The sequence below is a fragment of the Natator depressus genome, chromosome 6, assembly GCF_965152275.1.
Source record: "Natator depressus isolate rNatDep1 chromosome 6, rNatDep2.hap1, whole genome shotgun sequence".
Taxonomy (NCBI): domain Eukaryota; kingdom Metazoa; phylum Chordata; order Testudines; family Cheloniidae; genus Natator; species Natator depressus.
Window position 1 is genome coordinate 32,872,200 of NC_134239.1, and position 24,162 is coordinate 32,896,361.

A 24,162-nucleotide genomic window follows, 5' to 3' on the forward strand; every position below is an offset into this window, starting at 1 on the left:
CTGGCAGCTGCAGGACCCCACTAGGTATCCCTCCCAGTTTGACAGAAAACCATTGATAACTACTCTTTGAGTACCATCTTTCAGCCATTTGTGCACCCATCTTATAGTAATTTTATCTAGACAACATTTCCCTATCTGTAGTTATAAAGTACCTTGGTGGGGGTGGGGATTTAAACAGTTATATTTTGTCCTGTGATGGCTCCCTACCACAGGGCCTTCTAAGGCTCGGGGACCTCTACACTTCGAGCTGGGGACATAATTCCCAGCTCAAGGAGACATACCCTCACTAGCTCTGAGTGATCTAGCACACTAAAAATAGCGTAGCTACTGTGACATGAGCAGCAGGATGGGCTAGTCACTTCAATATGTACCTGTCCGAGACACTAGATACATAATCAGGGCAGCTAGCCCATTCCACTGCCCGCGCTGCCAGCTACACTCTATATTTAAATGAGAGCTAGCACCAGGGTGACCAGATAGAAAGTGTGAAAAATCTGGACATTGTTGGGGTTTTTTGTGTGTGGGGGGGGAGAGGGGGGTACAGTTGCCTATATAAGACAAAGCCTCTAATATCGGGTTGGTACTGATAATATCTGGAGGTCTGGTCACCTTAGCTAGCACAGGTATGTCTCCTCCAGTTGGGAATTACAACGCCAGCTCCAAGTGTAGACATACCCTGAATAACCCTAGGGGGACAAGAGCAAAAGGCAGCCCATGTTATATTTGAGAATGTGCGAATGGGATAGTTAACTCATTGTAGCTTCAGAGATGCTGAGTCCTGAATGCAGTGATATATATGGGCTTTAGACTAGGAACGCTATAAATTCTGGGAATGCTGTATTCTGAAATTGTTTAAAGGTGATTTTAGAGAACACAGATCCCAAAAAGAAACAAAATCTAAAGTGTTTCTGTTTTCTTCTTAATGGTTAATTGATGATGGCCTAAAGCCTGGTTTAAAGGGACATCTGAAAACTTGGACAGAAGAGGAAAAATTCCCTGATTTAAGAAAAATTATCTTCTAATGTTGAGCAAATTGATTGGTGATGCAAATGATCTTCCTGGGTGTTGTAAGTTTGCACACCATGTTTGGTGGATCCCTGAATACCAGGAGTCAATGCAGCTAGAAGCCCGTGTCACTCTTGATACCTACCTTTGATATCCACAAAGAGAGTGGATTTTGTGTGTGAAATTACACTCTAATCTTGAACAATGCATTTAGTACAACTCCTATACTCAATTATTACAAGTTGGTAGATACTCTGTCTTCCTAATATCTAAACTATTCAGCATGCTTGCACTAAAAGACTTATCTGACCAATAAGGAGTTAGAATAGGCTTAAATCCCAAGTTTAGAAGAGGATGTTTTAATAATAAATTTGGTTTGTAGGGGGTAATCCTAGCAGTTTTTCCTCTCTCGAACCACTGGGCTGCCTTACCATACCATTCCAATGATCACTAGTTTCCAGTTCATGAGAACAGGAGCCCAAGTTCACTCCTAATTAGCAATCTGGTTTCAGCTGCAGCTTTGCAGTTGGGATGGGACATGGCAGTTTCCCCATCCTATACTGTTCTTCTCTCTCCCTACCTCCTTCCCGCTATTCCTACTTCACACTCAGTCTCATGGGGTCTGTTCAGAGACTGGGCATGGAAAAGGGAACACCTTTGGAGCTCATGTGCTCATTTTATTTGTTAATTGTCTCAAGGTAAGTGGCGCTGTTATTGCTTATTTCATTATTTGGTTCTGGCAACACCCACAATGTGCTAGGTGCTGTACAAACCCAAGAGGGCATGGTTCTGCTTCAATTCAAAAAAACTCCAGACCACAACCACAAAACAAATAGAGACTAGGGGACAGGGAACAGCACACAAATAAGATGGGGAGGGGGTAATAGGCCATCAGCAGCCATATGCAGCTGGAACCATTATGCTGCTTTGGAGTGATCTTGAGCCTGGCCTTCACTCCCACAGGTGATTAACCCATGATTTTGGAGATTCAAGAGGGAGGAACACTTCCCTGTGCACACAATTCTACCCCTGAGGTGAGGCTATGAGAAGGAACCACATGTGACAGATGTTCGTCATATCGCTCAAGGCAGTAGTGAAGGTGCTCTGGCACTACGGTGATGTGGGCAGTATAAGACCCTAAAAAGAATAGAATAGACTAAGATGCTGCCAGTTATTAAGTTGACTTTGAACATCTTGCACAGATCTCTGTTTGACAGGCTCCATTTATTTAATGCAGATTCCAAAGTTGTTACAGCAAACAATCGATTCTCTGGTGTTAAAATTCTAAGAATGGAACAGTGAGCGACGACCATTACCATATTTCTGAAACACCTAACTCCTGATATAAAGAACATAAAAGCTAAGCATATGTTCAGCTGCTGGTACCAGCTGTTACATTCATTACAGTAATTACTATTATTAGTTCTTTTAATATTTCTCATGCAAACTTTCAAGACAAACCAAATGAAAACACTAAATCTGCTCCAGCTGCAAATGTTTGGGCTCATACAAGTCAGAGCATGAGGTGTCATTGACATGTGTGGGAGTTCTGAGTGCAGAGGACTTTACAGGATTGGTGCTATAAAAATAGTTAATTCTTAGTATTTTAACTGGTAAGTAATTTGATATCATGATCTCATAAGAGTAACTTTTCTCATGTGAAGGATGTGTAGATCTTCAAATTTACATGAGCGTGCAGGCAACTGGTTTAGGATCTGATCACCTACTGTCACAAAGACCCAAAGCCAGCCAAATAATACCCACACCTATAGAAGCAGGAAACTTCCTGAACTGATTCACTCCCCCACCCCTGCGTAACTTACAGCAGCCTCAGGACTACTGTAAATTGCATCTGGGTGCAATGGCTCCCAAAACTCAGCTAGCACAGCAGCACTCTGGCCATTCCCCCTAATCCCAGTTTCCTGCAACACACCCACTATATTAAGTCCAGGATGGGGGTGATATAGTGCTGGCTAGGTCAGTGCTCCATCACTCAACATTTTCTTATACCAAAGCAACCTTATTCTGGGCCAGGATCTGACTTCTTGCTCTGGTTTCCTCATTTGTTTGGGGTCTGTTAATTGTCTTCTATTTCAGTGCTGTTGAATCAAGGCATTTCAGCTCAGAAATACCAAACGCTATTCACACCAAGTGGTTGGGAAAAAATGTTTTAATTTCATTTTTTTCTTTTATACAGAACCATTAGTGTGGGAGATGCTGCTAATTTAAAACACTCTTATTCATCAGTATGATGTATAACTTAGTTAAGCAGGGACCACTTAATTCTTGTGGTTCATCCCAGGAGAAATATTTGAAGTACTGGAGAATGTTGCTATAAGTGTATTTTGTGGCCTGATCCATTTTCACTGGCTATGAAAAAAAATTATTCAAGACAAATTATATTGGTGGTGCAAGTAAATTAGTAACCAGGAAATGACCCAATATCATGTAACGGCTGTTGTTTCCAATGCAGGTGCCATGTTACCACTACATAGTTACTGTGAAATAACATATATTATGTCATAGTAACTAAAGCCTTGATACCACATTAAGCGTGCTGCATATGCTTAACTTCAGGCCTGTGAACAGTCTCTGTGAAGGCAGCTGGACTATTTATGTGCTCATGTGAGCTCCATGGTTGATCACGCTCATGATTTTATTGTGAGTCTCATGATATTTGGTGATTGTCTTAAACCCTCAGCAGTCATGGGATTATGAGACTTGAATCTTTCATTTTCCAGAAAAATGTCGAGCACATCTGATAAATTTGAAACTATTAATCCTAAAGACCAACAAAAAGATCCTTAAAAAGAAAAGGAGGACTTGTGGCACCTTAGAGACTAATACATTTATTTAGCCTCTAAGGTGCCACAAGTCCTCCTTTTCTTTTTGCAGATACAGACTAACAGGGCTGCTACTCTGAAAAAAGATCCTTAAATTTATTATTTTAAAAACTCTCATGATTTTTAAATGTTTTTTTGTGCGTGGGGTGGCGGCTGACTCACGATTTTTGAACTTGGGTGACAGGGCGGGTGTGTGAATACTTGCTCCATATTAGCAGAATTGCCTTGGGCTCCCATGAAGGAGAAGTTTCATCTAATCCTTTTCCTTGTAGTGAGCCGCAAAAATGTAACCCAGTGTCAACTGATTGCTAAGGCTCATAGGAACAAGCAGCTGGGTGCCACTTCTGCAGCATGAGGCTGCCGGGGCAGCTAAAGATTCTCTCTTGCCTCCCCAACACACATTCTTTTCTTGTAAATTTATATAAAATTCAGGGCGTGTCCCAAATAATTATCTCATGAGCATTCCTCAGAATCCTTAGGCTGGCTCTGTGGGTAGCAGCGGGATAATGGAGAGAAATCAGTTCTGTTTGAGATGAGGCATGGCAAAAGAAAAAAGCATGCTACAGATTCACTCAAATATGCTCAGTGTAGTTCTGCTTATTAACATTTTCAGGCTCTGTGAGGCTGGAACTGAGCTGGCTGCTGCCTACTCAAGTAGCTGCCACCCTGTAAGTGCAGCTGCTACCAGGAGAACTCCCTTCCTGTGCCTGCCTCCAGGGCCTCTCCAAGGTGCACTGCGAAGTCTGCCGCGATGCGATAGGCAGGGGGTAAGCTGCTGCTACACTGAACGGGAGTCCTGCACCCACTTGTCTACTTTCTGGCTGGCTACAAACAGTTTGGAGTATATAAAGAACTGGTACAAGGGGATTGCCTGGACTCCACTTTCTCCTCACCAGCTAGAGGTAAAATGTCATACACACACCCCCAAGGCCTCTCATATCAGCTAGAGGAAACTTACACACACCCCAGCCACCCACCCACCACTAGCTATCAGGGATGTCTAGCTGAAGAGGGTTCCCAGCCCATGACCAGAGGGGTCCTGTTTTCCAGCTGACCAGCCACCTGCTGCCCCACCAGATAAAGTGAGACGCTATCACTAATGCCAGCAGAGGCCTTAAGAAAGTTCTGTTGTATCAGGAATAGCTGTTGGAGGAGACACCATTAAGGGCGGGGGAGGGAGGAGAGTGGATTGAGAGGTAGGGTGCCCTGGGTAGCATATATGGATTTGGATGAGGAGGAAGATGGGGGAAGTTATGGGTTTTTCAGAGATGTCGACAGATTTGGACTGATGGATTTTGTGAGAAACAGAAGGAAAAATATAAAACTGATGGATTTTGAGGGGGAGAGTTTCACTCGGGAAACATCACATGAGATGCTGACTGAGGCAGATGAGTTTGAGGGAGCCCTTTTTTTTTTAAATTTTAGCAGCCCACCATTGCTATCACACCCATCATGTTCTATGATCATTTACATTGTACCTCAGAAAGAATAGGCCAGACCTTCAGCTGATGTCAATTTGCATCGTTCCCTTGAAACCAATGAAGTTATGCCCATACACACTTACAAAGGATTCAGGCCCCTGAACTTGTAATGTGTTTGATTCACTGCTTTTGTTATTACATATGATAATATTACTCCTGTTCCCACAGATTTTCAATATACATTATAAGTGATATAGAAGATGTTGATAAATTTTTTTTTCAAATACTAAAATGAGCTTGGTCCCCTAGAAAAACAATTGCACAACATCACATTGCTAATGCAATCAGTAATACTGAGGAAGTCTTGTTGTCATGGTATTAGCTCCTAATATTACAACTCCATCAGCAAAAACATAATGTGAAGTTTATAGTAAATAAATAGCAAATTCGGTCTTATTTCCAAACTGCTTATCTTATATGTGAGAATATCCATAACTATGTATTTATCGGGGGGTACTATCAGTTCTCAGTTAAACTCTGTGCAATATGACCTGCAGGATACTAAATTAATTTATTTGTCTGCAAAATGATATGCAAGGAACCTGTGAACTGCCTTTGTTTTACTTTTATTGTTACATTTTCATCTAATTTCTTCCTGCAGCTTTTTGTCTGAATTAGGAATGTAGGGCTTACTCCTGAGATCTGCTCCACTTCCACAATGCAAAGCAGCCAGAGCCCCTCTGCTAGGGATTTTCCCTGGTGTAGGCCCAACTTGGCAGAGAGGCAGAAGCACAGGGGCCATTCTCAGAGAATTCCTGAGGGAAGAAGGGTGGTAGCTGGTTTGCTGTTATGCTCTGCCAATCCCTGGTTGGTGAATGGCCCTTGCTGCCAGAGCCAACAGGGCATAATTTAAAGTAGCCTGGACGGACCAGTCCCCTAGCTATTCCAGATCAGGCAAATACAAATAACTGAAAGTCTTAAAATTATGGGTAAATTTTTGGGGTACACAAATTAGATGCACACACAAAAAAGCATTGACGTAAGCAGATCAGACTGCTACATACAGTAGAGGAGGGCTGTCTAACTGCTCATCCAAATGCAGCATGCAGCTCACAAATCCACATCTTTGTATGCCCAAAATCTCAGACACAGAATTTTGTACCTGCAGTGTTAAAGGTGACTTTTGAAAAATTTGCCTTTTAAATATAAATTGAAATTCTACAAGAGGGGAATTAAATTATAATTCTCTTCCCCTCCTCCCCCCCTTAATTTTGAGTGTTTTTTAAACAGGTACAATAAGCTTGACTTTAGCTAGCAGTTGCCCTGGCTGATTTTTAGAAAAATTCAGTCCATGAAATGATTGCTTCAAGACTGATACAATTGCTGTTTCTTAAGATACTGCTGAACCATCTTTAACTTATAAATGTCTCTATAAAATAAGCATGGGCTTTATCCAGGAAATAAGCTCCGGCTCCATCTTTCCATGAAAATCTTTAAGCAGCTTTAGTGAGCGAGAGGGGTGGTTCTACCAGACCTAGCTTTCAGTGCTTTAGCTTTGAGCTTTTGTTCTCTTATTAGATGCTTTGCGGCCATAGAGTAGTTCTACTCCTTTTTTGACTTGAGATTGAAAAGGCTTTGGCCTCTCCATTCATCTCTACGCTTCATAATCTGTCAGCCTCCCCCTCTTAAATGAATCAATAAATAAAACAGCCTTGGCATGGAACATCACCTCCTCATGTGCAGCAAGCAAGGAGGAGTTAAGCCTCTATTGCGCTCTCTCACCCAGGCACACTGTGCAAGCCCCTTTTGCAGAAGGGGCACAGTGGGTTTTAGATGTGGAATGGGAAGGGGTGAAGGAGCAGGACCAAACACTATGGCGCCATCCCTGAAAGCTAGATTTCCCAGGGGAATTACTGTTGGATGTTTTAATTGCCTTCCTTTCCTTCTCTTTCCCCAACCCCCCATCTCCAGCTGTTACTTTGTAGATGTGCAGGAGGACTCAGAGAATGACAGGCATGTTGCCATAGGGGGGCAGTTATCTGAAACAGAGAGAGAGACAACATCCACGCAAAATAGCTCATGCCACTGCAGTTCTGGTAGGTCCCTTTCTTTGGGTGCCCTAGGACCCATGGGGTTAGGCCTGGCTGAGTTTTCCTCCCTTCTCATGGGCTTCTTTAAAGGAAATTATTTGCCCCCTGACCATGTTTCGTACCACTCAGAATATCTTTCATCCATTACAAAGGTAGGCCACTGACCTTTCTTTGAAAGAAGCCAGACCTCAGAGACTGGGGAACAATATTGCTTCTAAAAGCCTTTTATATGGCATAATGGGGGTGTGAGTGTGTGTTACTCTTTCTACAAGCTGTATTGGTTAGCAGTAAAATAGATTTTCAACTAATGTAAAAATTAAATTCTCCATCCTCACATTGTCTTTATTATTTGAAGTATATTCTATAATTTATAAGCACTGCTCTGGCTAATGCATGTAGCCAGTCTTCCCCAGAGGAATGTACAGCATGTATGTCACCATAAACAAAGGCAGGATGGATGCCTGTTACTCAAATACAATTTATGCACTAACTTGTCTTCAGCTCAAAATGCTCAGCAGGTATTAATTGAATCCAGCTAGGCTTCTTAAAGCAGAGGCTGGCTCTGACATTTTTCACAAAGAACTTGTCACATCCAGGATAACTGAATAACTGCAGATTTACTGGTAAATTGGCTGAGGCACAACCATCCTTTTGAGGATATCCTTGCAACCATCAGCTTATTTCTGCCTCCTTAGGCTACATCTATGCTGCGAGCGAGGGGTGTGATTCCCAGCTTGCCTACGCATGCTTGCTCCAACTCTCCTTTAAGTTGTTATGCTAAAAATAGTAGTGTAGCGGTGGTGGCATGGGCCCTGGTAGCAGTGGCCACCAGGGTCCAAGCGGACGTGTACCCAGGGCAGCCAACCCCTGCCACCGCTGCTTGTGCAGCCACAGCTACGTTACTGGTTTTATTGCATTAGCTCAGATGAGAGCTGGCGCGATTGCGTCTAAGCGAGCTGAGACTCATGCCCCTAGCTTGTCGTTTAGACGTACTCTAGCTAAATAACAGAGTAAGTTGTTTTCCCATTCTCCCTTCTCAAGGCCTGATGCAAAGCCCATTTGAACTTACAATCTAAATACACAAAACAGACAAATATTGGGAGTGGAAACAGAGGCACAAAGCCAGTGTGGCGACTTGCCGACCAGCACCCAGCAGGCCAGTGACAATAGTAGAATTCATCTCTCCTGAGTTCCAGAACAGTGGTCTACACACTAGCCCATGCTGTCTCCCTGTCTGCCTCCTTATTCGGCATTGTGCTTAGATATTTCCAATGATTTTGGTTCCTAGGGGTTCCCCCCCCCCCCCGTGTTTGAAATCTTATTTTTTTAAGAAATATTTTATTTTTAAAAATGAGGGGGCTGGATGACGATAGGGTCAGAAAATGTGACAAAACATTTTGGGAACCTTTTCAGCAGGGGGAAAAAATCTCTAGCTTTCATTGCAGAATGTTAAAACTTGAAGATTTTCAACAAGCTCTATCCATGGGCTTGGCAATAGGATACAGAGTCATCTCCCTTTGTGTCTGCTTGGAATTCAGTGTAGGAATAGTGGGAAGGAGGTAGGGAGAGAGAAGAACAGCATAGGATGGGGAAACTGCCATGTCCATCCCAACTGCAAAGCTGCAGCTGAAACCAGATTGCTAATTAGGAGTGAACTTCGGCTCCTGTTCTCATGAACTGGAAACTAGTGATCATTAAGTGAACATGTATCCGTATCACAGAAGCTGTCATTACTATTGGCATACTTTTCAACTTTGACACTTGCAGTGTAGAGGCAACAAACTATTGAGCATAAAGAGAAGACTAAACTTTCCCTCCAAAGGGTGGTCAAATAGGGCTGTGATGGACTGCACAGTGGAAAGGTGATTATAGAGATTTCTGCATGGCTGCTGATTTATTTCTTCTGTGGACAGTGAACTTCACTCACTAAGGATGTCAATCTGGCATCTAGAACAGAATGTTTTTGAAAATATATTTTTTTCATGGAAGGGAACCTTTTTTCCTAATTAATGGTTCAATCACAGGGATCATTATCAAACACTGAGTAAAAAGAGATGTCATATGCTGGCCCTTCAGAAAGTTTGAGAATTCATCAGCAAATTCCTTAAAGCAGACAGAATTAGCATATTTCCTGAATCTGATTTTTTTTAATTAAATCTTAACAAGAAAATTTGGTATGTGTGCCATGTTCTCCTAGTTTGAATAAATGGGACATGAGACTTTCTAGCATGATCACATTTTCCTTTCTCGGATACTTTCATGTTAGGTTAACTGCAGGCTAAATGTGCATTAATCTTTTGACTTGTTCTCAGGACTTGTTTTAGAAATGTTTGTTTCTCCCTAGGGTTTACTTCCATAGTGTAGTTTATACCTGAGCCACAGATTGCCTTGAGTTCACTGATCCCAAAATGTAATACATTTAGATATGACTAAATGACAGGATGCTGTATACAAACTGGTTCATTTAAAAATGAAAAAAAAATCAAATTATTCACCTAACATTTAATAGTTAAAATCCGTGGCTCAATACTACAAGCTCTCCAAGAACAGAACTCCCAGAGGTTGGAGTGCTTTCGGGAGCTAGCTCTCAGTGAAATGATAACTTAGCACTACATTTCTTTTTCTGTAAACACAGACTGACTGGAAAGCAAATTTTCCATTTCAGAAAAATATGCAGTATTTGTTTTCTTACAGTTTTCATTAATTTGCCTTATAGTAGGTGTGTCGTGTAATATGAGATCCAACAAAATTCAGTGCCATTAGGGAGTGAGAAGCTGGCAAACACAGAAACACATATCTTCATTTTCTGATATTATTTCACGTATGATTTATCTTTGGGTACTTCGTTGATGACTTCCTACTAATTATAATAAAACAAATCAGTGGCTTGCATAGCCCATTGTCCCCTTGAAATATACTTTATTTTCAATGCTTTTTTATCTTTATTGTGGCATTTTTTTCAGCTTGCTGATATAAATGGTTTTATGGGTAGTTCCTTTAATTGACTTTAGATTAAAACAATGAGGAGTCCTTGTGGCACCTTAGAGACTAACAAATTTATTTGGGCATAAGCTTTTGTGGACTAAAACCCACTTCATCAGATGCATGGACTGGAAAATACAGTAGGCAGGTATATATACACAGTACATGAAAAGATGGGAGATGCCTTACCAAGTGGGGGTGGGGGGCGCGTCAGTGCTAATGAGACAATTCAATTAAACTGGAAGTGGGCTATTCTCAACAGTAGAATACCAAGGGAGGAAAAATCACTTTTGTAGTGGTTATGAGGCCAGTGTAATCAGAGTGGCCCATTTCAAACAGTTGACAAGAAGGTGTGAGTAACAGTGGGGGGGAATTAGTATGGGGAAATTAGTTTTTGTAGTGACCCATCTGCTCCCAGTCTTTATTCAGGCCTAATTTGATGGTGTCCAGTTTGCAAACTGTAATTCCAGTTCTGCAGTTTCTTGTTGGAGTTTTTTTGTCGAAGAATTGCCACTTTAAAGTCTGTTATCGAGTGTCCAGGGAGACTGAAGTGTTCTCCGTCTGGTTTTTGAATATTATAATTCTTGATGTCTTATTTGGGTCCATTTATTCTTTTGTGTAGACACCGTCCAGTTTGGCCAATGTACGTGGCAGAGGGGCATTGCTGGCATATGATGGCATATATATCACATTGGTAGATGTGCAAGTGAACGAGCTCCTGATGGTGTGGTTGATGCGGTTAGGTCCTATGATGGTGTCCCTTGAATAGATATGTGAACAGAGTTGGCAATGGGGTTGTTGCAGGGATAGGTTCCTGGGTTAGTGTTTTTGTTGTGTTGTGTGTAGTTGCTGGTGAGTATTTGCTTCAGGTTGTGGGGCTGTCTGTAAGCAAGGACTGGCCTGTCTCCCAAGATCTGAGAGAGTGATGGGTCGTCCTTCAGGATAGGTTGTAGATCCTTGAAGATGCACTGGAGAGGTTTTAGTTGGAGGCTGAAGGTGACGGCTAGTGGCATTCTGTTACTTTCTTTGGTGGGCCTGTCCTGTAGTAGGTGACTTCTGGGTACCCTTCTGGCTCTGTCAATCTGTTTCTTCAATTCAGCAGGTGGGTATTGTAGTTTTAAGAATGCTTGATAGAGATCCTGTAGGTGTTTGTCTCTGTCTGAGGGATTGGAGCAAAAGCGGTTGTATCTTAGTGCTTGGCTATAGACAATGGATCGTTTGATGTAGTCTGGATGAAAGCTGGAGGCATGTAGGTAAGTATAGCGATCAGTAGGTTTCCGATATAGGGTGGTGTTTATGTGACCATCGCTTATTTGCACTGTAGTGTCCAGGAAGTGGATCTCTTATGTGGACTGGTCTAGGCTGAGGTTGATGGTGGGGTGGAAATTGTTGAAATCATGGTGGAATTCCTCAAGGACCTCCTTCCCGTGGGTCCAGATGATGATGATGTCATCAATGCATTGCAAGTAGAGTAGGGCTTTAGGGGACGAGAGCTGAGGAAGCGTTCTAAGTCAGCCATAAAAATGTTGGCATACTGTCGGGCCATGCGGGTACCCATAGCAGTGCCGCTGACATTTGGTAACAGGTTGCTCAAACCACAACTGTATCTTACAGAGCACAGCAGTTAAAACAATGGAAAAGTTTGTCTCCACCTTTTTATTGTTATAAGGAGAGTACAGACAAGGGCTGATAAGTAAAGCACTGGAATGGGGTACTGGTCAGCAGTTCCTGTAGAGGAGGCAGGATTTGAAAAAAACAAACGATTCTCAGTGGTTTTGTAAAACAGAATGAGGAATTGGTGAGATGCAGCAGACTAGGCCATTTCCAGGTACAGCAACAAAGTACTGGCGCGTGGCAGATTTCCACTGTGAATGCTTAAATTCACTTTTTGTCTTATTATTATGCTCACTGTATATATGGTCTAAACACATCAATACTTCTTGGGAACAGGCCTGATCCCAAGCCCATTGAAATCACCAGCAGTCTTTCCATTAACTTCAGCAGGCTTTTAGTAAATGTCACTAAATCTGATATTTTTTCCTCTAACCCCTGCTCACAACCCAAAGCAAGATTCCTTTTCTCCTGTCCCATTTTCCTCCCCACCGCAACTTTTCTCCCCAATCTCAAGATTCTTCCTGGTTTATCTTATCAGCCAAAGAGGACTGCAGATGGCTGCTTCCAGAGCTCATCTATGCCATCCCTGGGGAAGGTTGGAGTGCTACCCCAGAGTTGAAGCATGAATATTTTTCAGTGGCATTAGCATAATATGTGTAATTCAACATGAAGCACTTTGAGATCATTGTATGAAAATAGCAGTTTTATAAGGAACTTTTCTAATGTGTACAGAGACATTGGTTATACCTCAGTTGTGCAAATATTATCAGAATCTGACTTTACACTGTCACTCCAGAAGCATAAATCTTATATGCAGGTCCATTGGGACAAGGATGTGTTAAATACATCTGGTTTTGATTTTGCAGCAACAATTCATTTTGAGTGAATGTGGAGGTTTCCCCGTGTCTGAAGCTCAGCTAATCACAGCTTGTTGCTAAATGGTCAAATAGTAGCTGACCCTGCACAAGAGTTGGAGACAATGCAAGAAGCCTACATGTACAGCTTTGTAGTTTGAACAGTAAGTGTCAGACATGTACTTATAACATTAACATGTACTTAGTACATAACTGGCTGTACAACTCTAGAGAAGACAGTGGAGTGGGGCAAATTCTGCTTGCCTTACTCACAACCAAACTGTGGTTACTCTTGTGAGTAGGGTGAGAAGGATTTGGCCTAGAAAGAGGGGGGCTTGTAGCTGAGAAGGAGTTTTGGAAATGTCTGAGAGTCAAAGAAGAGGTGCTGAATCAGACCAGGAAAGAGAAGGACTCCCAGAGAAAACCCTGCAGTACTCTAGGAGAAGCTTGATGAGGCCTGAAGAGGAGGAGTTGCCAAAAGAGGAGATAAGATTCACTTAAGACAGCTTTCTGCGTGAAAATTGATACAGGCACAGATTCGGAGCACTCCTTTTATCTGCATAATTATTTTATTAAATGTACAGTATATAATATATAGAAACTCAGAACATTTTATTTCTTTTTCTTCATTGTTATCTTTTTCTATCCTAAAGCTGCATGAGAGATGTTGCTTTACCTTATCTCCTGTCATGCAAAAAGTGAAAATCTTCTGTTTGAAAAACTCAACTTTTGAAAGTGGAAATCTCATTTTAATGCATCCGTTGTGGCTTTTCCAGTGCTGTTTGGGTCTGAATACATGCTTGGCTTAGTAATTAATTGTTGTTTAAGTACTTGCAATTTTATGTCTAAAGGGGAAATTTTAAAAGCTTAGCTTCCTATGTGTGTGCCAAGAAAGATATTTTGCCAACAATATTCTAGCTAACTTTTTATAGAAGAGTAAACAAGACTGCTTTGATTTTTTTTTTCTTACAGAAAGTCTAGTTGAAACATTGAAAAACTTGATTGGAAAACTTGCTTATTACCATATTAATAGCTGAATTTTTGGCAATTCGGTAGGGATGCTCTCACCTCTCTGTTAGTTTTGATCTAAGTGCCTGTGTGCAGTGATAAGGATTGCTGTGCAGAAGGCAATGGCCTGGGAACACACTCCACTTTGAATCAGTACTGACCTCACTATCCCAGTGCAGTGCTAGAGGGAGTCAACCTTTTACAGTCTGATAGTCAAAAAACCCAACTCGTACCTGTGATTTAGTTTTTGAATGAATGAAGACTGAAGTGAACTGCAAAGAAAAAAAAAGCCCCTTACTAGTCTTCTGTGATAGAGAACAACAAGCTTAATGTTTTCCATTAGAATTGTGATAACTCCCTCTGGTTCTCCTCCAAGGTCTCTGAGCAGCTGCAGAAAAATCCAGCCAATAGCTGGGGTGGAGTACTGGACACATGTTCTTGGGAGTGGGTAGCCAGCCACGTGAAAAGCGCCTTATGCTGTGGACTTAGGGTACCCCAGTGATCTACAGGTATGGGACACTTCTTAAATCCATGCCTCCCAGAACCCCTCCCCTTGAAGAGGACTATCCAAAGGAAACTCCACAAAGCCAACCTTGTGGAATTTTCCAGCTTCCCCGGAACCCTCCTTTGGAAGCTGGGGTGGTCTGAATCAGTCACTGTTAACTCTGTTGTGGCCAAATCAGTTGTAATTAGAAGTGGATGAAAAAAACATTCCCAACCACTGTGAATCTTTAAGATTTCAAATATTTTCTTATTCTGCATCAGGACAAAACCAGAGAGAGACACCCACTGCAGAAGAGCCAATAGCCTGGTGGTTTGAGCACTCACCTGGGATGTGGGAGTCCAAGGATTAAATCCCTATTGTTCCTGATTTAGAACAGGGACTTGAACCTGTCTCTACCACATCCCAGGTGCGTGTCCTAAGCACCAGGCTACTGACTATTCTGCGGCGGGTCTCTCTCTCTCTCTGTCCGTGAGCAGAAACCCTGTCCTGGACCTGAGAAATCTTTCCTGATGAAAGCTTAGTCAAAACTTCATACATTCCTGCAAAATGTTTCTGTTTGGACAGATCAGCATTTTCTAATTAACATTTTGTCGAAAAATTCCCGACCGGCTCTAGTTATAACCTGGTAAACCATGGGTCAAACCATCTTATAACAATTTTTTTTTTAAAAAAAAAAGGACTTTTAACAGACTGGACCGAAAATTCTAGTGCCTGGCACTGACAGCATTTGTGTTAACTCTCTTGCCTTGTCTACAAAGCCAAAACCTTAGTCATATTGAGACAGTGACTCTACAGAACTATGTAATTTTTACCAGTAAAATGAAACCAATAGAACTAATAACTTTTGCAACAACACATAATCAGCTTGCTGTTAAAGTTTAATTTATTCTGTCTCTATATCTGAAATAATCAATTACATTAGGCTACAACTTGGAGAAATACAGACTAAGCAATATGCTCTGTTGGACCTCTTTTACTGGCAAAGGTAAAAGGCTAAGGCAGTGTTTGCCATGCTGAACTCCCCATGCTTTTGCACCCACAATAGGCAGATATGTATTAGTTCAATAATTTTTAAAGCATAATTTACAGGTGTACATATTACATATTGTAAATGAGCAGATTTGGTATTCCATTTAATAGTATGCATAAGTGATTAACCAACCTACTAGTGAGATTAGCAATAGAATGATGTACATTTTCCTTGGGGTTTAAGCAAAAGGTTAGTCAAGATGGCAGAAAGGATGGTCTATGAGTTTAGTGGATAGGGCACTGGACTGGGACTCAGGAGACCAGGGTTTAATTCCCAGTTTAACCACAGACTTCCTATGTGACTATGGACAAATCACTTCATCTACGCTGTGTCTCACTTCCTCATCTGTAAAATGGAGATGGTACTTTCCTACATCACAGAGGTGATGTGAGGATAAAATACATTCGTGGTTGTAAGGCACTCAGATAGCACGGTGATGAGGGCTGTGTAGAAGGCTCTGTATTGTGAGGAGAGTATCAAAGCAATAATTTAAGTGCTCTTTCACTATGCAGTTTCTTAATTCAGACATTTCCAATCAAAATAGCAAAGAAAAGGAATAGCAAAAATGACGAGCTATTTCTCAATCTTAACTGTCATCTAAAGACACTGAAGATTGAGCGTTAATGTACTATATATCCCTGGTTATAAAAAGCTCAACTCATTCTAAATCCACTCCCCTGATTTTCTAGTTACTTGTGTCTCCAGTGTGAGCACAGCTGAACTGATGTAATTTTTTTTCTTATACATGGAACTCAATCTCATTTTTAACAGAATTGCAACTATATGTTGAAGGGTTCCAGGATAAGTACTACTTGCAACATCTTCAGTTTATTTGTTTCTAAGGAAGCAGACCTCTTTCGCTAATCATGTTCACTGGGAGAAGAAATATAAAGGGCATAAAATTAGGTCATTATATTGATGTTCCAAGCTAACATTTATAGCAACACATTTTCAGTTCCACCTATTAGTTCTGCAGGGAGCACTTCTATTTTGAGGTTCATTTTTATGTGAACCTAACAGCTTTTAAAAGCAGAAAAATCTGTGGATTTGAAACCTCTTTGGAAGAAATAAAACTGTACAGAATTCTCTTCGGGTTTCAAGAGCTTGTCTATTTTTTAAAATTTATTTTTGGAAGGTACAATTTTGTTTTGAATACCTGTATTTGATTTTTAAAACAAATGTATAACTGTGTCTCAAGCAGGATGGCCAATTGCAAGCAAACACATAGATGTTGGGCACACAACAGTCACTTGAAGAAAATTCAGTAAGTAAGCACCAGGACAAGTTGAGGGGTGCAAGAAGTCAAAACTGTCAATGTAAAAACCCACCTTGTCCCTCTAATATCCTGGGACCAACATGGCTACTACAGCCTTGCATACAATAATGTAAAACTTGGTTAATTTAGAAGGTTCAATGGCCAGAAGAAACCTTTTTAAAATGCTATGCAAAACTTTAGGAAGAACAGTATATGATTGGTTCAATTTTGTTTTAAAGTACTGTATTCGTGGAGAATTCACCTATGTGAACCATTAATCAAACAATTAATTAAATGAAGGTTGAAGGCAAATCCATCCGATGATCCTGCTAGTTCACTATTTGGGACCTCAATAGCTTTGTTATGGGCTGTGCAGATCAGTCTTATTCTTTGTAAGAGGTTGTGATGGGCTTACTATTGTCGGACATTATTTCCTATGGCAAATCAGATTAACATGTGATTATGTCCATCAAAATATCTTGTGGCAAGAGTTAAGTTTTGTTACATAGTTCACCATTATACTGAACTAAAATTAAATAACAAGCATCAAGTGACAATTAAAAAACACTGATCAATAGTGGTAAATCTATGGGCTACTATGACTCAGTGGAGTACAAGATTGGGTGTATAGTGCTGGTGGCATTAGCTGAATCCCTCAAAAAATTAATTTTGGCAATACTTATTTATATAGTTTATATAAGCGTTCAGGTTCATTCAAATCACATCGACTTGATTTTATATTCCAAAACACTTGTATTAGATAGACAGGACCTCAGTGAAGCTAAGCAATTAGAACTGAAGCAGTTACAATGAAAATGACTCTTTCCAACTGGCTAGAAAATCATGTTCTAACGCTACAGAATAAAGATACTATTCCAGCATATTACTGATGGATATCTGAGCTTTCCAGCATCACAATAAAGAAATAGAAATGTACTCATTGGAATGATGATAGATGAAATAAAGGCAAAGAAAAGTGACCCTCTGCATCTGTCCAGAAAAGCTCAGCCAAGTAAAAAGTGCAATAAATCTTTTACAGATTTATGTCCCTTCCCAGAGTTTCATCTCCAAGTTATTCACATTCACTACACACTTCTTGTATCATAATAGAAAAATGAGATGTCACAAATGCTGGATTTTCATATTACTAGCAAAAGAGGCAGAAAGATGTAAACTTGGACTTTCTCCTTCCACCTGTCTTTGAGCAGAAAGAGGAAATTTGGCCTAAATGTTTTGAGGACTCATCCAAAGCCCACCGCAGTCAGTGGAAGTCTTTCCATCCAGTCTTTGGTCCAGACTGAAGTTTTTTGGTGAAATTACCAGTCAGTGCTTTGATTTTTGCAGGATCTATCTGAAAATCTTCTTTGTCATTGATCCACTAAATTTCACCTTGTCATATGAAATCACATATACTTTGCATGAGTTCATTATAAAAAAGAAACAGTCTCAAGTGCATTCAAAACCAGTTCCAGCTTACTTCAAAAAGTTTGTGAGCCTTGTGAGGAAATTGCTCTGAGTTTGTAACCCTGAAATCAGGTGAGTTTTACTTAGTTTAGGGTGTGTCTGTGAATATTTGGCATAGCTCTACTTCATCTGAAAACTTGGTTATCAGGGATTTCACAATGGAAAATCTTACACAACTTTAATTGCATTTATACCAGTGCAAATTGACCCTATTTCTCTGCATTTAGGATTTTAAACGGGAAAGCACACAAAGCTGTTCTAATACCACTGGGCTCTAATTCTATCTTCACTCAGCTTTATTAAAGAAAAGAGTTGCATATACACAAAAATGTTTAAATGCTCATGCTGAGTCTGTTTTATTTCTGCTACACTATGATTTTAATAATGCGTAAAAATGTTTTTCATGGTATGTTCTGATGAAGCCAACAAAGACAAACTATCAGTTCCTGTCCTTTTTAAAAAGAGCATAAAAGGAAAGACTAGATTAGGGTCTTGCTGCCTTTGAATCAATTAGGTAATGTGCCACAGAACTTAATGGAAGTAGGATTGGGTCCTAAAGTAAGGAAATCTCTTTGCTTTTGTTTTTCACGATCATCAATCAAATTAAGAAACTGGAGGCTATCTTTGGGACAAATCAGACTGAAATTTTAATTCAATGCAGGAACTGCCCCCTACTTCTTAGGACAGTTAATAAGTACTGAAAATGCTCAAAGATATGCTGATTTGAGGATCTCTATGTTCTTAGCAGACTGTCTCTAAACAATGCCATTCTGTCAGCCTAGAAACAAGAAAGAAGCAGGTGGCTCTAGTAAGAGGGAAGAAGAATAAACAAGAGTTTGAATGGAATAATAAATCTCCAAAAAAACCCCAATTATATCCTGCACACTGATTTCCAAATTGGTACGGATATTTCATATCTGTTTCAAGGATTAAGACAGCAGACTGAGGTTTCATGCTTCAGTGTTGGATGCTCCTTACTTTGATTGCCAGAAGGGTTTTTGCATCGAATTCAGATGTTTTCAACTGTTAGATAAAGCTGTGTTGTATTATTCATCATCTCAATCACTAAATGTATTTGCAGGACAGCTACCTCACATGGAGGACAAACTCGGAATAATTGCTCAAGTAACAAATCTATATGTAAAGAGACAGTTATCAGTGAACGAGTTTTGCAATGCACATGAGTTTGCAATCTTAACTACAACATTGGCTTCCAACAGCATTATGATAATACAGTGTTGTGTATATACATCACTTAATCTTTTAAAAATTCTCTTCTTCATCTAATGGAAGTAAGTCTTGCCTATCAGCTTGGTGACTAAAACTAATTAAGCACGAAAACTAAATAGCTTTTGATGGATGCAGTTCTCTTTACAGTTAGCTTTAGCAGCCAGCTATCATGTTGGCTTACAGATATTCCTGCCTTATTACATACAAGTTATGTACAAGTGCTTTGTCCTGTTTTGTATAGTAACTGTCAGGAAACGGACCACTTCAAAGATCCAAGTCCAGGCTGAGCTGCTAAAAATTGGCAGCAGGTTAAATGAGCGCTTATGCACTTCCAGGGCCATCCTGAGGTCTCTTGTACAATAAAGGTACCACCTTGACCCTCCATGAGCTTCCGAGTGAGGACTGCCCTTTTCACCCTCAGTCAGATCCTTGTGAAGTCTGAGTCTAGACACAACTCTAAGTGCACAGATAGCTCAGCTGCGCTGCCTCCTATGCAGACAACTATTGACCCAGACTGAAGACTGGGATCCACACTTCTGCTCACCTCACCTGTCTCAGAGGTGAGTAACAGACTGTGGTAGGATATTGAGGGTGGGAAAGAACAGAAAGGTTGGAAACCAAATGCATCCGATGAAGTGAGCTGTAGCTCACGAAAGCTCATGTTCAAATAAACTGGTTAGTCTCTAAGGTGCCACAAGTACTCCTTTTCTTTTTTCTTTTTACGAAAGACAGAAAAGTGTGGCACAAAGAGTGGGAGGAGAAGCTAAGTGGGTGACAGCTAGGGAAGAAAGAGGAGGAGAGGGGAGCAGAGGAAAAAAAAGGTAAAAGGAAAAAAAAAACCCTAAAGCACAGAAAATGCAGGAGAAAGGAATGAGAATTATTTTCCTTCCCTTCTCTTTACTTTATGCACATCTTTCTGACCCGCACTGAAACCATACCCTACAACTCCCCCTCTCCCAAGGCAAATGTCCCTGTTTTTCACCTTGAAAATCTGATTACCTTTTACACTTTTTATTTTTAAACATAAACGCTCTCTCAGGCTATTACACTACGGTAAACGCTTTCACCAATTCAAACAGCTCAAATATTCAGCAGGACCTTTTTGATGTCTGCGTATGAATTCATCTAGCAGACATTTGTACTTGGGGCTTTTTGACAGTACATGTTCTATTGATATCACAAATCCTGAGAACATTCTCTGAAGAACTCAAGAACTTCTTGATCCGTGGTGTTTTTTGCTATGTTCTGCAATGGGCACAGTTAAAAAAACCAACCAAACCATTTACTACCACACAAGCCCACAGATATTTCTTCAGCCTATTCTTTTCAATTAAATTAAGATTTTTCTAGTGGTGATGAAAGTGTGGTTTGTTACTCATAGGAACTGCCATACAGGATTGGACCTGAGAGTGTTCCATCTCCAACAGTGTTCAGCACCAGGAGCTTCGGAGGAAGGTGTAAAAACCCTGCAGTAGACAGATGTGGGATAATTTGTCCCCCCATTAGGTCCTGATCTCTAATAGAGATTAATTAAAGCCCTGAATCATCAGATTTAATATTCCTTCAAAAATCTGTCACAATTCATTATGATAATCCTCGCTATTGTTATCTGTATAAACATCCACTGCCATTCTGAATTTGCTAAATTCTCGGCCTCAACAACATTCCATGGCACTAAGTTCCACAGTCCAGTTATGTCTTGTGTGAAAAAGTATTACTTTATCAGTTTTCCATTTGCCATCTTTTAATTTCATTGACTGTCTCCTTGTTCTTGTATTTCTAAAAAAAGAGAACGGAATAGAACAGAACAGAAGCTTCTACCTTGTAATATTATATAAACTGGTATAGAGATGGTAGAAGCTTCTGTTTTCTTTTTTTAAAATATACATATATACACACACACTTTTGATCATGTCCCCTCTTATTCATCATCTTTTTTAAGATAAACAATCCCAATCTTTTCATTCTCTCTTCATATGAGAGCTTTTCCAGGCCCTTAATGATTCTTATTGCCTTTCTCTGAATGAACCACCTCTAATTTTACAGCATCTTTTCTGAGATGGTGACCATGCCTCCCAACTGCAAAGGATTTATGATCAGCATGCAGATGATGCACAGAGACTGCTTGAAGACTTTTTTGGGGGTTGGGGGAACGGTCATTAACAAGCTGGCTCTTCATAACTCTGCTCCTCTTGTCTCTTTATCATTTTATCCTTTCCTCCTGACCAATGCTGCCAGCCTTGACTCCTTGTTGCTCTTATCTTTGTGCTTTCTTCTACAATGTCTGTCTGCAGGGAACCTCCTCCCTGAATGATCCATAAGGATTCTTTTCCATCTTCCAAGTCCACCTCCAGATACACTGCTACCTTGATGCCTACAAGAAAATATGAAATTAATAGTTCTAGGTAAATGATATTTAAAGAAAATAAATCGACTGACTATTTTTGTCCCTCTCCTCCATCTTTCATTAGATTCCTCTCTCCTCTGATTGTGAATTCTTATTAGTCTTATTATGTGTTTAGACAGAGCCTAGCTGATTGTCAGGGCTTCCACACCACAATCAATGCATAATTCTTCTAATAATTAATTTAAGATGTGTATGCTCCCAGTCTCTTACTGCCAAAGAAGTAGAGCCAGCTTTTTGTGCTGGGATCAGTACATACTTGCCTGTATTTAGAAGAGCTTTCCAAAGGACAATTGCCCAAATAAACTGGGGTTCTGGGATGGCTGCTACATCCCCAGCCACTGGAGAATTGTTGGCATTCTGTTGAGATTTAAGGCTTGTATAATACCTTACAAACTAACTATTGTTGTTACTCCTCTGGAAAGAAGGTGGTGGCATCAGATGTGGAAACTGAGGCACAGAGAGGTGAAAGCCAAATTTTCACACTTGTGTGTACAAAGTTAGGCACCTAAATCCATATTTAGGCATCCAACTATAAGAGGCTTGATTTTATTTTTAAGTGGGGCTGAGCACCTGCAACTTCTCTTGAAGTAAACTAGAGTCATGGGTCCTTTGCATCTCTGGACTTAACATGTGTAAAGTTTGGAAATCTTGCTCTGGGGGACTTGATATAGACTGCAAAAGGAGTCTGTGTCAGCCTAGGGTTCCACTTCTTTTACAGCAAGATGTTAGCGCATATGGAACCTAAAGATCACCTGCTCCCACCATTCACCTGAAATGAATTATCAGTAATACTGTTGCTTGTGTTCCATTAGCACCCACAGGATATATCTCCAGTGCAAGTGAAGGTGTGATTGCAGCTAGCACAGGTAACAATGGCAGTGCAGACGTGGAGGCACAGGCTTCAGCAAGGCCTAACAACCACAATCAAGCCCACAATGAGCCTGGATCCATACTCTAGTTACTAGCCTATGACACCCTGTCTACATTGCTATTATTGTGTAATAAATGGAAACAGAACAGGTTACATATATAAAATGCTATCCTAGGTCTACACTTATCAATGTTTAATAAAGTAGATTTTCTCCCAAGGATTCAGTCTTTGATAGAGATGCTGGTTTTTGGTCAACATCAGGATCAAAGAGTCATGAATATCTCACACCATTCAAGGGGTTTCCTCAGTGAAGGGATGTTCTTTTTTGCCTTCTACTTCTGCCTCCAGAGTTCATTGTCTTTGTCCCCATCCAGGATCAGTGTTTGGTATTTTCCTACCCCCTGTTTACTGCTTATGCAGATTTGGCTTACAATGAGTAATTGACATCTGCCTTAACACAGACTTTTTAGGAACATACTTCCAGTACACGTACATCACGCTTTACATGGTAGCAATAAATACATTTTGCAAGGATTAGGAGAATCTGTATGACATAGGCTTTTATTAGATACCTTGCATGATATTCTTTATAGATACATCCTAGAAAAGCAATGTGTTAGCTGTAGTGAGCTTGTCAGGCTGACCTAGAACAGTGAACCCTTTGCCAGCTGCATCAATGGGTCTCTGTGTCACAGCACTCCCTTACCTGTGTAACTTGGCATGGGGCTTCTCAAGAGTCAAGGGGCACCTAGATTCCCAGGCTCACAAAGAAGTGGCTGTGAAAGGAGTTGTGATCCGTAGGAAAAATCAGTGACAAGCTTTGAGTCCTAGCGACTGGTTTGCACTGGCTACCTTTTCGGTGAGATCTCTGCAAAGAAAAGGGCTAGATGCGTTTAAAAAGGTGCGATTCTCCTTGGGCTTTCTCTTTTTCCCCAACTTCAGGGAAGCCATGGCTATGGGTTTTTGCAGGCCCCCAAAGGCCGCCGGAGAGAGCAAGAGGTAAAGCCTGGCAACATCAAAGCCGTGGCTACTGCTAATGCGGCAGCTACCAGAGCAAGATTAGACGGCACCTGTCGGCCAGCTTCAGTCCCTGCACGCAAACCTCTGGCCGTAAATCCCGTGGGGGGTACATGGCACCCCTCTCCGAAAACACCCTCCGCTCTGTCAGTCTCCCCGGCTAAGCTCTTTCGAGCCCCCCGCCGCGGTACCTCCATTCCCTCTGCTCCCCAACTTTCCTCCATCGTCCCCCGGCCTCAGCCGCCCAGCTGGGCTCAGGGCCGCGGCTCCCTGCCCCGCTTGCCCCTGTGCAGCAGCCTCTGCCGCTGCGGGCGGCAGCTCGCCCATGCCTACAGCAGCGGCCCGCGGTGACGGGCGCGGGGCTAGGCGTGTATCATCGCGGGCCGCGGGCTCGGGCCGCGGGGATTGGTCGGCGGCGGCGGCGGCCGAGCTGGGCTGCTCGTGCACTGACCCAGCGCGCGGCGGCTCCTCCTCCTCCGTGCAGCGGAGGCGGCGGCGGCGCTGAGTCCGGGGCTGCGGCGGCGGGCAGAGGGGAGCGGGCGGGGTTACAGCGGGGGCAGGCGGGC

The 24,162-nt window shown here is 41.4% G+C and overlaps 1 protein-coding gene and 1 long non-coding RNA gene across 10 annotated transcripts in view; one reads left to right on the forward strand and one right to left on the reverse strand.

Moving 5' to 3' along the window:
* The window catches only part of TUB (TUB bipartite transcription factor), a 253,141-nt gene that overhangs the window by 127,738 nt on the left and 101,241 nt on the right, over positions 1-24,162 (forward strand). The gene's annotated exons all lie outside the window — the stretch shown is intronic.
* On the reverse strand, positions 15,069-24,116 carry LOC141988895 (uncharacterized). The gene is made up of 3 exons (XR_012639859.1): positions 24,048-24,116; positions 23,286-23,447; positions 15,069-21,675 (listed from the first exon to the last, which is right to left on the reverse strand). It is a non-coding gene; the product is annotated as an uncharacterized LOC141988895 (long non-coding RNA).